This window comes from Carcharodon carcharias, chromosome 6 (genome assembly GCF_017639515.1).
Source record: "Carcharodon carcharias isolate sCarCar2 chromosome 6, sCarCar2.pri, whole genome shotgun sequence".
Taxonomy (NCBI): domain Eukaryota; kingdom Metazoa; phylum Chordata; class Chondrichthyes; order Lamniformes; family Lamnidae; genus Carcharodon; species Carcharodon carcharias.
In genome coordinates, this window is record NC_054472.1 from 73,861,718 (window position 1) to 73,880,405 (window position 18,688).

At 45.0% G+C, this 18,688-nt stretch overlaps 1 long non-coding RNA gene across 1 annotated transcript in view; it reads right to left on the bottom strand.

Annotated features, from left to right (window-relative positions):
- Positions 1 to 3,124: 3,124 nt before the first annotated feature.
- The window catches only part of LOC121279264, a 28,164-nt gene continuing 12,600 nt past the window's right edge, over positions 3,125 to 18,688 (bottom strand). The window contains exons 3-5 of the long non-coding RNA XR_005943350.1: positions 17,668 to 17,779; positions 16,465 to 16,548; positions 3,125 to 3,566 (exon numbers count right to left, since the gene is read on the bottom strand). This is a non-coding gene — a long non-coding RNA (uncharacterized LOC121279264). The remainder of the gene's footprint in view (positions 3,567 to 16,464; positions 16,549 to 17,667; positions 17,780 to 18,688) is intronic.

Genomic DNA, 18,688 nt, shown 5'->3' on the forward strand with positions numbered 1-18,688 from the left:
CCAAGGGCGGACATGTGAGCACGAAAGCAGGATGGTGTGTTGAGATGGCAAACGACAGAAAGGTCTAGGTCATGCTTACGGACAGATCGGAATTGATTACAATAATTTGCCCACAACAGAGGTCAGACTGACTGGCCTGTAATTATTCGGCCTATCCCTTGCTCCCTTTTTATACAAAGGTACAATGTTAGCAGACCTCCAATCCGCTGGTACCTCACCTGCATCCAGCGAGAATTGCAGAGTGATAGTCAGACCCTCTGCTATTTCCTCCTTGGCTTCTTTTAAATGGGGTACATTTCATCTGGCCCTGGTGATTTATCCACTTTCAAGGATGCTAATCCCCTTAATACTTCCTCTCTCCCTATGTTTTATTCCATCCAATACTTCACACTCCTCCCCCTTAATTACAATGTCTGCATTATCCCTCTCTTTTTGAAGACAGACGCAAAGTATTCAATAAGAGCCATACCCATATCCTCTGCCTCCATTCATAGGTTATCCTTTTGGTTTTTTATAGGCCTTACTCTTTCCTTAGTTATACCCTTCCTCTTAATGCATTGATAAAATACCTTTGTGTTCTCCTTGATTTTCCTTGCCAATATTCTTTCATACCCTCTCTATGCTTTCCTAATTTCCTTTTTGATTTCACCCCTCCCCTTTCCGTACTCCTCTCAGCTTTCTGTAGTATTTAATTCTCATTGTCTGACATAAGCTTTCTTTCACTGCCTTAAATTACCCTTATGTTCCTTGACATCCAGGGGGCTCCAGGTTTGGCTATTCCACCCTTTTTCTTTGTGGAAACATGTTTACTCTGAGCCCCCTGAATCTCTCCTTTGATTGCCTTCCACTGCTCTGACACTGATTTACCTTCAAGTAATGGTTTCCAGTCCAATTTGCTAAATCACCCCTCAGCTTAGTAAAATTGGCCTTGCCCCAATTTAGAACTTTAACTCCTGTTTTATTTTTGCCCTTTTCCATAATTATGTTAAAAGTAATTGAATTCTGATCAGGACCACCAAAATGCTCTCCCAGTCTTGCTCCTTCCAGCTGCGCAGCTTCATTTCCTAAAACGAAGTACAGAACTGTTCCCTCTCTTGTATGACTTGCTACACGCTGGCCAAAAAGATTCTCCCGAATGCACCTCAAGAATACTGTTCTCTCCATTCCTTTCACACGAAAACTATCCCAGTTAATACTGGGTAGTTAAAATCACCTATTATTATTGCCTGACTGTTTTGCACTTCAGAGATTTGCCTACATATTTGCTCTTCCATCTCCCTCTGACTGTTTGGGGGGGGGTCTATGGTACACTCACAGCAATGTGACTGCCTTTTTTGTTCCTATGTTCAATCCATTTGGTCTCAGTTAATGATCCTTCTAACATATCATTCCTCCTCACAGTTGTAATTGCTTCTCTAACCAAAACTGCCACACCACTCCCTTTTATCCCCTTTTGTATCTCGTCTGAAAATTCCGTAACCAGGAATGTTGAGCTGTCATTCCTGTCCCTCTTTCAGCTGTGTTTCTATAATAGCAATGATGTCATACTGCCACATTCCTATCTGTGCCCTCAGCTCATCTGGTTTATGTGGTATAGTTCTTTCATTGAAGTATATACCCTTGAATGCTGCCAATTCTCCTTTTTATTTTGTATCTTTTGTTTCCTTTGTCCTCCGGACTCAATCACCAATTTTCTGTCTTCCATTACCATTTCTGATTTCTCCTCATCTGAGTCTACCCTCAGGTTCTCATCCCCCTAGCAAACTAGTTTAAACCCTCCCCAACAGCACTAGCAAACCTCCCAGCAAAGAAATTGGTCCCAGCCCCATTGTGGTGTAAACCATCTGGCTTTTACAGGTCCCACTCTCCCACAACTGGTCCCAATGCCCCCGGAATCTGACTCCCTCCCTCCCACACCATCTCTCCAGCCACACATTCATCAACTCTAATCTCCTATCTCTATGCTCACTAGTTTGTCACTGGTAGTAATCTAGAGATTACCAATGTGAAACATGACCTCTGGCTGTTCACCCTCCCCCTTAAGAATATCCTGCAGCTGCTCTGTGATATCCTTGACCCTGGCACCAGGGAGGCAACATTCCATCCTGGACTCACATCTACAGCTGCAGCAACACCTGTCTGTTCCCCTAACTATTGAATCCCCTATAACCATTCCTCTCCCATCCTTCTTCCTTCCCACCCATGCAGCTGAGCCATCCATGGTGCCCCGGACTTGGCTCTTGCTGTGCTCACCTGAGGAACCACCGGCATCCGAAATGGAATACCAGTTAGTGAGCGAGATAGACTCGGAGGACTCCTGCAAGACTTGCCTGGCCCCCCCTAGACTTTCTGGTGGTCACCCATTCACACTCTGTCTGCACGCTCCTAACCTGTGGTGTGACCACCTCCCTGAACATGCTATCCATGTAGTCCTCAGTATCACAAGTACACCACGGTGACTCCAGCAGCCACTTGAGATCAAAACCCAGAGCTCAAGTTTCTGCAGCTGATGACACCTCCTGCACATGTGTTCACCTGGACCACGTGAAGTATCCACGACTCTCCACATGGACATTCCACACAGCTAAGCTGCCCTGCCATACCTTAAGCTTACTCTTCCACTATTTACCATAAACTAGAGACTAGAAAGTAAAGTAGACTTACTCATCAATCAGTTCCTTCTCTTGTTCAAATTATTGGAGACTGATAAAAAGGTATCAGATGGTGCACCTCTTTCACCCTGTGCACTGAATGCCCACATGGAACAAATTCCCAACTCCATACTCAGCCCACAACTTACTCAGGTGTAGTCTCCTGTCTCCTCATGCACCCCTTACAGTCCATGCAGTTTGAGGAACAGGTCTCTGATGAGTCACAAACTAGTTCAGCTTCCTGCTAAAGTTCTTAATACCAATTCAATTATCATGAAAAATTTGTTAGGATGTTAAATGACTTCTTTAATGTAGAAAGCACTGTTATGGCCAAAAAGAGAGGAGTGCACAGTTTAACTAGCCCCACTACTCCACAGGTTGCACCATGAGTTTACAAGTTTGATTCACTCATCAAAATGGCTAATTGTTTACCTTCGTTACTGTTACCCAAATAAAAGAGACTTTAACCAGGCTTCTTTCAAGAAACAACAAAGTTATTATTTAATTATAAAACCAGTTTTGTCAAATAGAAAGGTAAAGCTTATTAACATACACTATGATATATAAAAGTATTACAATTACTCTTCGAGATACCCTAAGTCACGCACATGCGGCCGCTGCAAAAAATGATAATTGAGGAATTCTTCCAAAGGCTAAAAGTCAATGGTTCAAAGGGAAAAAGAAAGATGATGGAGTCTTTGAAATGGCGTCTGAGTTACATGGTCAGTGCTGATCTGCAAAATAATCAATGACTCTTACGCTGTTTTTCAGGCGGACTCAAGGACCATTCTCAGGTACTCAATCCTAGCACACACAGCTACTTAGGAGCAGCTTATATCCACTTCGGGCTGAGGACTGACCCTGGTCTGCAAGAAGGCTGCTGTCTTCTTCTCAAACAATTGGGTCCTTCTTATTCTGAAAGCAAATACAAAACCAACTTTTAAACACAGCTCCAGGCATGTTTTTTTTCCCCAGAGCCATAAACTACCCTTTTGCACACAGCCCACCAGGATTAAGAGGTTTCCACAGAGATAAAAACAAAAAAAACTGCGGATGCTGGAAATCCAAAACAAAAACAAAAACAAAATTACCTGGAAAAACTCAGCAGGTCTGGCAGCATCGGCGGAGAAGAAAAGAGTTGACGTTTCGATTCCTCATGACCCTTCGACAGAACTTGAGTTCGAGTCCAAGAAAGAGTTGAAATATAAGCTGGTTTAAGGTGTGTGTGTGGGGGGCGGAGAGAGAGAGAGAGGTGGAGTGGGGGTGTGGTTGTAGGGACAAACAAGCAGTGATAGAAGCAGATCATCAAAAGATGTCAACAACAATAATACAAAAGAACACATAGGTGTTAAAGTTAAAGTTGGTGATATTATCTAAACGAATGTGCTAATTAAGAATGGATGGTATGGCACTCAAGGTATAGCTCTAGTGGGGGTGGGGAGAGCATAAAATCCATTATAAAAAGAGAAAAAGAAAAAAAAAGAAAAAAATTTATTTATTTATTTATTACATCTTTTATGCCCTCCCCACCCCCACTAGAGCTATACCTTGAGTGCCCTACCATCCATTCTTAATTAGCACATACGTTTAGATAATATCACCAACTTTAACTTTAACACCTATGTGTTCTTTTGTATTATTGTTGTTGACATCTTTTGATGATCTGTTTCTATCACTGCTTGTTTGTCCCTACAACCACACCCCCACTCCACCTCTCTCTCTCTCTCTCTCTCCGCCCCCCACACACACACCTTAAACCAGCTTATATTTCAACTCTTTCTTGGACTCGAACTCAAGTTCTGTCGAAGGGTCATGAGGACTTGAAACGGCAACTCTTTTCTTCTCCGCCGATGCTGCCAGACCTGCTGAGTTTTTCCAGGTAATTTTGTTTTTGTTTTTGTTAAGAGGTTTCCAGCTGCTTTACAACTGCTTAATTACTTTTTCTTGTAAATGGATGTTTCTTCCAAGAAAAGCAGAGTTATTGCATTAATAAATATATACATAGTGCAGATGTTGAGATCCTCTACTCATCTCTTGGTGGTGAAACAGCGGGTGTGAAATTGGACGGCCTGAAAACCTGTGTGGGTATTGCGCTGCCTGATGATTTGCATCATAGTTGTGTGCAACTAGTGTTTAATGTGTTGCTGCGTGGCTCAGCCTCAGTGGGAGGCCCAGATTTGTGCAATGCTAGCACCATGTAAAGCTAGCCTGCAGTACAATAAGCCAGCCTGCACCTCTTAAGAGGAAGGGCACATTCTGGCTGGAGCAGATGCTGGAACTGGCTGCAAGAGAGAGTGTTAGCACGAAGGATGCCAAATGATGGCATAACAGGGTACACAGTATGCTTGAAGGTTCTCTGTTGCCTTGGTGGAGAAGGTGGGCAGAAGGATAGGGGTCCTCCAAATAAACTCTGTGAAGACAGTGGAAGCAGAGAGCTGTGGTGGTCAATGCCATCTTTGCAATGGCATAACTGAGGCAGTGGCCAGTGCTGGCACTGAAACCAATGAAGATGACGCTGCTCATATCTAACCCACCTTATTACATCCCACTTCCCCTTCATCCCACAATCTCTTCTGATTTACAAGCTACAGATGCTATAAACATGCATGCCTTATCTTCTCTCGCTCCCCTCACAACCTTATGCCTTTCTCCTTTCACATACCCAGGAACTGCAATCTAACCAGGCAGTGGTGGAAGACAAGGAGGTAGAAGACAGTGATGAGGAAAAAACAGTATCTCTTGCCCTCACACTTGCAGCCACCAGCTAGTATATTGACACTCTGCATACTTTAGAGGATAACTTAAAGCTAGTTCTTTACATGGTTTGACATCAGGCACGAGTGGGCTGCAGCCAGGCAAGGAACAAGGTTAGTCCAGGTGCTAGCTCACTGGAGAATGAGGTAGCACATAAGTTCTGCTGCAGAGGACTCAGATGAGGATTTTGTTGGGACAATCTCCAGAAGAAGGCTGTTAAGTATGCACACTTAGGATATTGGCTGGCCTGCCAGGAAGCATGTGGTCAATGTCAAGAAGCAAGGAGGGATCATAAGAGCATAAGAAACAGAGCTGCAATTGGCCATTTGGACCTTCAAGCGTTCAGTAAGATCATGGCTTATCATCTTCCTCAGTTCCACCTTCCTGCACTCATAACCCTTAATTCCATGAGTACCAAATATCTATTCACTTCTGTCCTGAATATATCTATGACTGAGCTTCCACAGTCCTTTGGGTAGAAATTTTTTAAGATTCAGAACCCTTTGAGTGAAGAAACCTCTCAATTCAGTCCTAAATGCCCAACACCTTTTTCTGAGATTGTGACTGTGTGTTCTAGATTCCCTAGCCAGCGGAAACATTTTCTTAGCATCTTTCCTTTTGGGCTCCCTAGGAATTTTATATGTTTCAATTAGATCACTCTCATTCTTATAAACTTTAAGGAATATAGGCCTAATGTCTCCTCATAGGACAATTCCCTCATCTCTGGAACCAGTCTAGTGAACCTTTGGTGCACTCCCTCAAGAGCAGGTAGGTTCTACATTTGGTAAGGAGACCAAAACTGCACACAGCGCTCTAGGTATATGTGGAACATGAACAGAATTTGGGCGGAATCTCCCAGCCCCGACAGCAGCAGGAAGCTTGGCAAGTGACGGAGTTTAATTTGACATGAGGCCAAAATCTGTTTCCCAACATCGGGATGAACTTTTGGAGTTTTGTTCCTGGGACTCTGAAGGCGAATCAAGCTTCCCGATAAACAATGCTGGGAAGCCCTTTAGCATATCATTCATGCCTATTAAAAGGTCACCTTGCCGGAATTCAGTTCCCTGCCAGTCAGAAATTAGAACATTCACTTTATGACTATCTGGGGGAGTTGGTGGGGGGGGAGGGACGTTGAGTGGCTATCCGAGGAAATATCGGAGGGGAAGGGAGACTGTCCAGAGAAGGGTGGAGGGAGGAATGTGGAAGAGACTGTCCAGGGAATTGTAGGGGGTGCGGGGTGCGACGTCTGGTGAAGTGGTGGGGGAGAATGTCCTCGAGGTGTTGTTGATGATGGGGTCCTGGGTGTTGAACTGAGGGTTCTGGCCAGAGGAGGGGATAGTCACAGTTACAGGGGGAGTAGAATGTGGGAGGGTGGCAGGTGAAGGTTTCATGGGGGTGGGTGTGGGGGGTGAGGGGGCATGGTCACAGAGCCAGACTACTCAGGTGGCTCATATAATGGGAGTAGACAGGGTCAGGAGTGGGAATGGGGATGGTAATGAGTGTTAGCTCTGAGGGAGGGAAGGAAGGAAGGTGGAGGTGGATGGTAATGGGGTCCAGGTAAAAGGGTGAGTCTCAAGGGTGACAGAGTGGAGAGGAATGGTGTTATTAGATGGGTCAAAGGTGATGGAGGAAGCTGGTGGGTGACAGGGGGAGGGTGAAAGGTGGTGGAGAGAGTTTGAAACATGACGCCTTTACGTTTGCATTTTTATATTTTTCCGCTTACATTTTTCAAATTTGACCTGGACCACGCAGTGAGTCAGTTAGTGAGATCCCTCGAGTTGGGGGAAGGGTCTTTTCGGGTGGGTGGAGTTCAAAGTCAGTATAAGTATCCAACTAAAGGGACACCCTAATAATCATGAGGCAACTGGATGAGAGCTGTGCTGAGTTGTGTTCTTCTCTCTGTGGTGAAGCCCACATGGCAGCAAGTTTGTTCCCGACTCATTGGTATCAACATCGAGATCCCAGCAAAGTGTGGGGCTGCTGTTCATTCTGTATCATTTGCTATCGGCTGCTGTCAGAGGCAGGGATGAAGGGAGGGAGGTGGAATGCCTCCAAGGGGCCCAGCAGGTGGACAGCAGCCAACATGCAACTTCAACTCTTGATCCTCATGGATGAATGGTCATACCTGACAAGGGCTCATGTGGATTCTCTTTCTATGCTGCCAAGGCAATGGCCTCTCTATAAAGTCTTGAGTGTAATGGAGGCAAGCTGAATAATGTCAAAGGGAGGGTTCTCGCACATGCCTCTCATCACTCCAGTCGACTTGCAAGATCTCCATGCGCATTTATGTATGAACAGGAGATGCCCTTCACCTGGAAGGGGTGGGTGGGGATGCCATGTCTAGATGGGGCCAGGCAAAGGGCTTAACCCTGGCCTGCTGACTTTGTGATGGAGGGAAACCTGTTAAGGACAAGCTCACTAAATTTATTACATAAATGCGTTCACATATCCACTGAAGCATCGATGAAGCCGGCGGCAGGCAACACTGTCTTTTACTGGCTGTCATCCAGATGAGGAGAAGGAGGTTGCAGGTTGACAAAGGGCCAGGAGGAGAAATGGCCTGAGCAGCAAGAGGCAGCGGGGCTTCAAGAAGAGTTCACTGCAACAGCGACTATTGGCCCTACCAAGGGTGTATCGGAGGGAGTGAACTTATGTACAAATGAGAAAAAGGGAATGCCAGGGGCACCTTAGAATGTCTCAGAATGTGGCTGCAGACATCTGCTAGCATCTCCATGATGATCTACAGCCACATGGATTTGGAGGCAATCCCATGCTGGTAGCATTAAAGGTCACCACCATCTTAAATTTCTTTGCCAGTGGCTCCTTCCAGGGTTTCATTGGGGAACCTGTATGGCATCTCCCAATCAGTGAAACACAGACGCATGTGAAATATAACAGATTCCTTATTCAGGAGAGTGCAGCAATTTGTCCAATTCTGCCTGGATCCCAAAAGCCAGGCTGCAAGAGCATTGAGGTTTGCAGCAATTGCAGTTTTCCCACAAGTGCAAGATACAACTGAGTGCACACATGTGGCCTTGAAAGCTCCCTGGCAACAGTCAGTCATATTCACCAGTAGGGAAGGTTTCCACTCTTTGAACGTGCAGCCGATATGTGATCATAGGAGGTGCATCTTATATCTTTGTGTTTGGTTCCCAAAGAGCTCTAAGGACGGCTACATTCTGACCCACTTCTAGGTACCATGGGTTTTTGAAGGACCTTGGCGTAGCACGGCTGGTTCCTTGGGGACACAAGATACTTCCAGAGACCTAGCTGATTATGACAGTTTGCTGTCTGCAGAGGGCTGCTGTGAAGAGCTACAATAATGTATATGCCTCCACCAGGTCTTTGATTGAGCAGACAATAGGCATCCTAAAGATGAGATTCAGATGTTTGGACCACTCAGGCTGCCTCTCCAATACTCAACAGAGAGCACGTCCCGGATCATTGTTGTCTGCTGCGCCCTACACAACCTCGTGCTACAAAATGGGGATGTCTTGGCTGAAGGAGGATCAAGATGTCTCCTCCGATGATGAGGACAGTAAAGGTGATGGCGCTGACGAGGGTCAGGATGTTGCTGAGCCACACGTAGAGGCCACATGGTACGACGCGATAGACAGGCCTGTGCCAATCTGATAGTTAACAGATTCCAAGCAGAGTAAACTCCCAACACGTTTGTTGAACTTTTTGCTTTCCTGTCCTCTGCTGGCTGGTAGGCCCCAGCACCTTTTTGATTATAGACATTACTTTTCTTGAATGTATCTTGATATATGACAACTGAATTAAATTACACTAGTTACTGCCTGCCCTGTTGTTGGTTTGATCCTTTGCATGTGCCAAACTATGCTAATATATATAGCCTGGCACTAAATGCTTGCTTCAGAACCTACACAGCACTCTGTTCCCCTGCGACTTGTAAGTAAAACTGAGATTTTTCCCATGCCCTCAAGGTCGGTATACATCGCAACTTGGAAGCAATATCAAATCTAACCTCTGCAGGGGTGCACTCATGACACGCTCACACCTGCTCCCAAAGCGGGGCAGACCAGGTAGAGAGCTCTTTCAGGCAGAACCAGATAGATGGGTCCACAGGGAGGAGCATGGTGAGAACACCATTTGGCCCCTCAAGATCACTTCTCCCCGCAGATTGATCAGGGAAGATCATATTCCTGCCCCGCCACTCACCCATTGTAAACTCATATCCCTTGACATCCTTATACTGAGAAGTTCTGAGTTTAATTTGGAGTCCACTCACTAACAGTGCCTCACCTGCACTATGGGTTGCCGAAGGACAACTACTCTGGACCCTCCAGTTGCAGAGGCCCCTACAAGTCTCAGTCTTAGATGGCCTTAGCATTAGTGCAAGACCATGATTCATCATTCTGGACACCCCACCCAAGGTAAACAACTTTCCTTCATGGACCCTGCAGAGACCTGTTAGAGTTGCTAATATTTCACCTGGATAGCTTTACAGTCCTCAGCACGGTCCAGCACACAGGCCCATTCTCCTCTCTCTCCTCATGCACTAAAACCCTGGTCCTTCAATGATGTCCGATGCACTCAGTTTGCAAACCCTTTATGCGAGGCCTACTGCCCTTGAAAAAGGAGGCAAGCAGCCAAAAAAATCTTCATGTGATGTCTGACAAAAGCTTCAGGCAACGGCACAGGCACCTCTTAAATTCTACACTTAAATCGCTCAAGCAGTCAAGGCTAACGTGTCCATTGCCTCCTTACTTGGTGCCCTCACCTGCATGTTAGCTCAAAATGACAAAACACCAAGGAAGGCCATTAACGACTGGACATGCTGAGCGCAGCTTTCTCCAGGCATATAGGGAAGCCTCTGGTTTTCTATTGTTAAGAAGACAGTGTAAAGTCTCACTCAGCCCTGAAACTGCATCTACAGTGCTCCTTACCAATCACGTGGCAAGGCCAGGATTTTATGTCCCCTCCCAATGGGATATTACAGTGCCGCCGAACTGAACGGAGATTTAAATGGCTTGCCGCATCCACCCGGAGAAGACACGCCACAGCGGGGCCCTAAAATCCTGGCCCAGGTTTAACACACATTGAGTACTCGTAGTATCCACCCACATCTCACTTTAGGGCAACAGTAGCAGGAGCTGCAATGAACTTTGCTGAACACAATTCAGAGGTCAGAACATGGTGAGCTGCAACTAATGGCTTGCATGATGCATGGCCAGGCAGCACATTCACAAATAATGACCAGTGCTTAATTATGCACATGTGGGATTATTCAGTAGTCACTATGTTGATAATGTGAGGGAACTGAATCTGTGGGGAGTTTCTAATTGTACTCTGATGGAGACCCACATTCCACAGCCTTTAATGCCCACCACTATTGAGGCAACTAGCAACAAGATGGAATCCAGGAAACTTTCGAACTGTGCAAGTGAACATATATTTACAAATGTCAAAACTATATAAAATGGTTTACACCTGTGCCACCTGTCTTCTTTTATCTTCTTCACCTACCGCTATGCTCTAGATGCAGCCCCGACATCCACAACTGAGGTCCTGTTGACTGTGATGTTTTTTAAAAATTCATTCATGGGATGTGGGCATCACTGGCTAGGCCAACACATATTACCCATCCCTATTTGCCCTTGTTCAGAGGGCATTTTTTTTTAAAAGAGTCAGCCACAAAGCTGTGGCTCTGGAGTCACATGTAGGCCAGACCAGGTAAAGACAGTAGATTTCCTTCCCTAAAGGACATTAGTGAACCAGATGGGTTTTTATGACAATTGGCAATGGTTTCGTTGTCATCATTGGATTTTTAGTTCCAGAGTTTTTTTTAATTGAATTCAAATTCCACCATCTGCCATGGTGGGATTCGAACCGGGGTCGCCAAAGCATTACCCTGGGTCTCTGGATTACCAGTCCAGTGACAATACCACTATGCCACCACTTCCTGCTGTGAAGTTTTAGGCAGGCGTCCTCTGGTGGCCCAAGGCTTAGAGGGCCCCAGTCTGCTAAGGGTCTCCTGTTCAGGTGCAGGTGCACCTTCCTCGGCCTGACCTGTTGGAGTTGATGGGGTCCATGGCAGAGGGAAAGTGGAGCGGCAGGGCACCTTGGAGTTTCCTGAGATGGAGTCCCTGGGTTGTGTTGCTGGCACTCCTCCTTCGGTTGGTGCCTGATGGCATGCCCCTGACTCCCTGAGGAGAAGGGGCACAAGGATGGAGGTCGAGGTGCACTGCTGCACTGCGCATATGGCAAGAGTGACGGAGTGCAAGTCTGAATGCATATCTGGTAGCCACTGTGCGTTCTGCTGGATCTGGGTCTCCAAGGAGGCCATCGCCCTTTCCATTGAGGTAGCCAAGCGCTTGCATGCCAGAGCCATGACTGCAGACAGAACGTGGACAGGCTCCTCCAGCCTTCGGTCCAGTCTTTGCATGGCTTCTGGCATCTCTGCTTGATGCTCCCCTGCTTGTCTCTGCATCTCCAACAGGTCCCTTCGGGCCAAGTTTAAAGTCTCATCATCTGCATGGGGCTCAGCAGGGGCCTGATCTCCTGCAGTCCTTTGGGTGTCTTGAGACCTTGGCTGTCACTTTCTCCACCAGCTGTGGACCCGTGTCAGTGATGCGTTCACCAGATCGTGACCCTGAGTCTACATCCAGAACTTGGACACACTGAGATGACTCTATCAGTGCTGGTGGAGGGTGCAGGTGAATGCTGTGACGGCGCATCCTCTAAAGTTTCTGAGGCATCCTCCTCAGAGGTGAGGTTGGCCCAGGAGCTGTGACTGGTCCGGGTAGCTATCCTGCCCTGTTTCTTGCTGGTATCTTAAGAGAAAAGAAAGATTTAGTGATTGACTAAGCAGGCCGCTTAATTAAATACAGCTCTCACTCAGTGGGCACAGCTGACAACTGCAGACTGGAGACATCCTCACTGGCTTCCTGCAGAGTCCCACCTCACCATCAGCACAGGTATGGACGGTATTACTCCTCCTTGGCTAGATCAGTGGCCATCTCTTCATATGAACTGAGGGTTTGAATATAGGCGATTCCGTGCTTGTTGTGGACAGTTATCTTCCGCAGAAAGACAGGAGGCTTGATTGTCTTGCCAATATTTGTATGAGCAGATCAAGAACATGCATTCCATGGCAGCTGCTGAGCCCTCGCATGTAAGTGATTAAGAAGCAGGATGCTCTGCAACTGATATAAGATTGAGAGCATGAAGTGGCTGCCACATATTCAATGCTGTCCCACCTGCTGATAAGTGCTGCTGCCTAATGCCCTTATGAGAATGTCAGTTTGTGAGGGTCATATTTTCAGGCAGTGAGTAGATGGTGCACTCACCCCTGTGGAGCGCAGATCATTCATCCTCTTCCAACACCGCTGGGTGCCGGTGTGCTGGACCCCACAAGCTCTAAACTCCAATGCAGCCTCGTTGTAGCTTGCTGTGGTCAGATGGGAGGGCCTCCTGTTGCCATCCCGGGGAAACAGCACCTCCTGCCTTTGTGGATAGCCTGGAGGAGAGTCTGCAGGAGGCTTCGCTGGTACGTGGGGCTGCACTCTGCTGTCTTCTCTTCAACATTCTGGTTAATGCAGAATATGGAACTCCTGGCCTGCAGTGAGTGAATGGCTGTCTGGGTGCCCTTTAAATATAGAAGCTGGACCTTTGACTCCATAGGCAACAGCGGGGACGGCGACTTCTAGCCTGCTCCCGTTGTGAGATTCGCTCGTGTTCAGCTATCCCACCCCTGCCCAGTGGGAATACTCCTATTTCTGCATGCACCACCAAACTTAGACTTCAGGGTGGAAAATTCCACCCTATGATTGAGTACATTCAGCTGACCAAGTTGCACAGGACTGTTTTTCCAACAATAAAACAAGTAAAATATCTATGGCACTAAAGCTATTTTTTTCATATGTAATATAAACTAAAATCAACACTGAGTTTATCAGCAATAGTAAGCTTATTTCCCTGCCTAGCGCCCATCACCTGTCGGGATAGGCTCCAACTTCCCACGACCCTGAATTGGATGAAGCAGTTCTGGAAAAGGTGAGTGAGTAAGTGATCTTATTTTTAGTGGATCTCCTGTAATGGTGTTCCCATTAAGTCACAGGATGTGCTGTTTTATAAGGACAGATGTACTATATCTTGTTTAACACAATGTATTATTCTGCCGCTAAGGTTGAACTGTATGTAACCAGTATGCCCTCTTAAAACTACATTGTTATAAATAACTCGTCTTGCGTTCAATTAGAGGTGCAGCCTGAAGTTTCTATGAAGGCAGCAGCAAATAACTGATTTGTTGTTTTATGTTTTTTTTTGAAAATGTAACATTGAAACTTGCATGTATGATCAAACACATATCCATGATTGGTGTATTACTGAATTTTGAATATAAATTTTACATTAACGTATGAATATTTATTTGAAACAAGATACAATTCCAGCTGCAGCTGACAAAATCTCTCTGTCCCAGCAGAAGTAATTTAAAAATGTATGTAATACATATCCAGTATCATGGCATGTGGTCTGAGCCGAGCTAAATACAGGACATTAATATTTTAAGCCTAGAAATTGGATCGTGCAAAGTCCATTTCCTAGTTCCTGAGTGCTGAAAGGTCTAATAGGGTGTGTGCTATACGCATGCTCATTCCACACTGGGTATGCACCACATTCCATTGTGTGCTGTAGTGATCCAGAGCATCCATCTAACACAGGCATCAAGTCGATGCAGAGTTATGGCCTAGTGCTTACTTCAGGCTCACCCGTGAAATTGATTCAAACGTCACTGCAGCATATGGTCTCTGCGCTGTGATTGAGCTTATCAGGAGCTGCAGAAAAACAATGATCTTTATAGAGACTGCTAAGTAAGTGACAAAGCTTTGCCTTCCTGAATGTGGAGCCAGAAGAAGTAACTCTTCTAGTTCCTTATGATACCTGTGGGCTGCTGTCAGCCATTGCTTGCAGCCTTCCACCCCACCCCTAGCCCTTCTAATCTCCCCCCCAATCCCTCCTGGATTTAAAGTTGCACTGGTTTCCATGATAACCAATTTTCATCCTCTTTGTGACCAATGCATGGCCTCCTGGGGTGCAACTGGAATGTTGGAGATGCCAATTTTGTCTTTATTTTTCATGATCCTATTGGCCATTAGTCTTAGTATTTACAGGTGCATCTGACTTTTGTAGGTCCTGGTTTCTTTCTCAACAAAAGCAAGGTATTCTTTTCATTATTTTCCCCAGAATGGAAATGTGCTTACATTCATGATTTATAATCTGTCATCAAATGGTTCACATGAAGTACACAGACTCATTCAAAAAAACTATAAATCATTTTCTGCAATACTCACTTCCCCAACACTTTAATTTTAAAGGAATTTGTTATTGTCAATTTAACACTACTTCTGTGGTATTACCAACTATAATCTTTTTCTCATATTTTATTATAGTTTCCACTTAGCTTAAATCTATTTGCATTTATGTCATGTTAGGACAATAGTTAGATCATAGCAGAGATGTGCATCACAGTTACATTTGCAGCTTTCTGCTAAATTATCCAACTCCAACTCCATTCATTCAAAATATTTTAAAACACATGCCAGTTCATTGCTTTTGGCATTGCACCAATGCAAAATCTGGGAACTCCCTCCCTAACAGCATTATGGAACTACATTCACCCATAAAGACTGCAGCAGTTCTAATCGGCCACCATCACCTTCTTAGGGCAAGTATGGATGGAAAATAAAGATGGCCTTCCAGTGAAGCTCGTGCCCCAAAAATGAATTTTAAACCGTCTGACCCGAACTTATTTGTTAACAATAACAATTTGTATTTATGTCATGCCTTTAATAAAGTGATGGGGGTGGTGGATATTGGATCCAGTGTCAGGCACCCAAATCAAACACCCTGCTTTGTACAAATGGTGTCAAGCTTCTTGAGTTTTGTTGAAGCTACATCTATCCAATCAAATGGTCAATATTTCATCACATTCCCGGCTTGAGCTTTGTAGGTGGTGGATAGAATTTGAGGTGTCAGGAGATATAACGTTCACTGCAGATTACCAAGGCTCTGCCCTCTTCCTGTAATCATGGTGTTGATCTGGTTGGTCCAGTTCACATTCTGGTCAGTGGTGACACACAAGGTGGTGATGGTGAGGGACTTGGCAATGGTGATGGTTGTGCTTCCCCCTGTTCCAGATGGCCATTACCCGACACTGGCACTTAAATAGTGCAAATCTTATCTGCCACTTCTCAGCCCAAGGCTGGATACTATTCAGGTTTTGCTATATTTTGGCATGGATTACCTCATTAAAAAAGGAGCTGTGAAAGTAGCTGAAATGTGTGAAATCTGCAGCTCTCTGACGTTATGATCAAGGGAATGCTATTATTGAAGCAATTGAAGGTAGATTGACTAAACTGATTATCAAGTGGAAACATTATGTTTGAGAACTTTAGAGAGAGGTCAGTAGTTAAAAAGGGACAGAGAGATCAAGAGTCACCTTTTCAGGAAGTAAGTAATGATGCCTTGAAGGCTGTGATGGATGAAAGCTTAGGAAAGGGAGCTATGTCAATGTGATTATTTATTCCTTAATACCACATGATCCCCAGATTCTGATAAAAAATTGCAAATCCCTGATAAATATCTGTTGCTACAGATCCAGATCCAGCCATTTCCATAGGGATTCATTATGTTAAGTTTTATACTCTACATAAAAGTTGCAAAAAAATTTGCATACGTTACACATTCTGGTAACTTTGGGTTTCATTTAGAAAAATGTATCTACATTTTATGAAACGTATTCAAATAAATACAACTTCAACACTTAACAATCTAGAGTCTAGATTTCCCTTCCACTGGCAGATTAGTGTAGGAGTGGGAATGATTCCTACCAATATGAATCCAGTACTAACCTGCTAAATTTTTCCATTAGGGCTGTCTTTTGCAAATTAAGACTGGTTTGAAGCAGTAATGCCTCTCACAAAAGACTGGGAAGGAGGGAAGTACTATCGTTATAGTTGTGTCATATGCCATAAAGCTTACTAGAAGATGGGCACTTTACTTATAAAAGCAGCGTTGAATATGGGTACTGTACCTTGACAAGGTGGACTCCAAAGGGTCAGATGACTTCCTTTATGGTTTCTATACAGACAGGGACTGACTTCATGGCAGGACGTGTCTGGAAAGTAATTAAAATGTAAATAGCCTTCCCAGGTGTTGATGACTGTCTTCTCCATTACAATTGAAGATTCTTATGAATAACTTATGAAGAGACAATGGATTTTATACTTCCTGGCCCCATGAAGATGGGATTTCAAATAAAGACATTCAGAAGACTACTCGTGGCTGGAATGTTGATGGGGTATCATTCATTCTCCATTGGGTGTCAGTTACATTTGCTGTCACCCATTGTGTGGATGATGGAATGAATTATTCCTGACTGAAACTGTCTGGAGATAGCCAATATCTCATTGATCCACAAGTGCAGCCTAGTGAGTCAGTCTGGGATATTAAGACTAGAGGGAAGCATCTCTCACCCAGCAAAAGGGTGGACTCTGCTTCAAAAGTCACGTTAGGCAGAGAACTGGGCTTATTCATTTTACCTGCCAGAATGTAACTTTTTACTAAAGGGGCTCGACCAACATCGACTAGAATGCCAGATGCTTGCAATTGTTTGGGGTGTGAATCCATTGCCAGAAATCTCTGACCTTTTCTCATCAGTGGGTCTAAGGAGAATCCTTTGGGTCTGCAACATTTCAACTACCATCTTGTGGACTGATTGGAAGTGACCTTTTTATTTACTCTTTAAGATAACTAAGTGTATGCTACATCTTTAGAAATCATCTTCTCTTGTATGCATATTAGGTGTGAATGAGGAGCGGGTGTCTCTTGCGTTTACATTTCAGGTGTTGCGAAAATAAACATTTATCCTTTCTTTCGATTCAAATTTACAAGATGCCTGTTTATGTCTGTTCTTAAAAGTCAAAGCACTCAAAGGGTTAAAACATTCCTTCTCAAAGATACACCTTGTGGCAGTCAATTGTGAAATGAGAAAAGGGGGAAATTATCCCATCATCTCTCCCCATCTGTTCTAGTGACGTGTTTAGAAGGGTAAGAGTCACCAAGATTTTAGGCACTAAGACAGGCACCCATAAGGGGTGGTGCAAGCTAACTGGAGAGAGATAGCAGAGGCAGCTAGTACTATCTCCACCACCCCCAGAACTGCCGCAAAGTGCTGGAAGAGCTTTGATGACCTCGCAAGGATAATAAAGTCCTGTGTAATGAGATCCAGACTTACCTTGTCGCCGGGAGGTTGGGAACTATGACTCCCATCATGCCTCGGGAGTTTCTGCGCATGACTGGAATGGGCTACACATGCGTAGCACAGCATGTTAGCGTTCTCTGGGAACCTGCATGAAAAAGAAAAAGAAAGAAACAATGCAAGAACCCTGATCATATGACTGAGAGAACCATAGTCAAGAGAGCCCCAGACAGGGAAAAGGGAGGGGGGTCAGGGAGAGGACCCAGTTAAGAAAAAAGAGCAGAGAAAGGGGCTCCAAGCAGAAAAAGGGCTTTGCTTGGCAGACCTTAAGTGGAGAGGTCTCAGGAAAATCCCCTGCAATCAAAGAGGGCTCAGGAGAAGCCCAGGTGATCAAAGGAGATGGCAGACAGCAGATGAATCCATGCTGCAGCCTGTTAGGGTGAAGGTAACCCTTTGGAGCAGTAGTGTGCTGCTTGGCAAAGCCGAAGAGCTGAAGGTGTGCTTGAGAGTTGGTGCGGGAGTGCAGACTCGGGAATCCAGGGGACAGTGTCTCGGGAGGTGAAACTGAAACCCAAGCGAGGTGTGCCGTCATTAAGGCCATCCAAGTTAGAGTGACTTTTGGGGGGGGTGGAATTCCAAGGTGGGATTTCTGAAGACGAAGACTGGAATCCCTTGTGAGAGAGACAGTGTGTCAACCAGGTCGGTTGACTCACAGTCTGGGTGGGTTGCTGAAAAATCTGTGCAATGTGTCTTGGTCGCATCTGCCATTTATTGTGCAGAGTGGTGTGTTTGACCACAATTTGTCTGTTAATTCAAATGTACCTCAAATTAATCCTGCATATTAGAGTATAAGATTGTAAATTGTTATGTCTTTCTGATCTTGTAAAGTTTATTTTTGTGTGTTCAAAACCAGTGGAAACTTGTGGCTTTATTCCCTGAGCAAGAGTCTTGAATCTCAAATTTTGTCCACTTTACACAATAGTTACTAGCCCCTAGCTGGATCGTCCCAAACATTTGGGGGTCTGGTTCAGGATCATAATACCCAGTACTCTTGAAA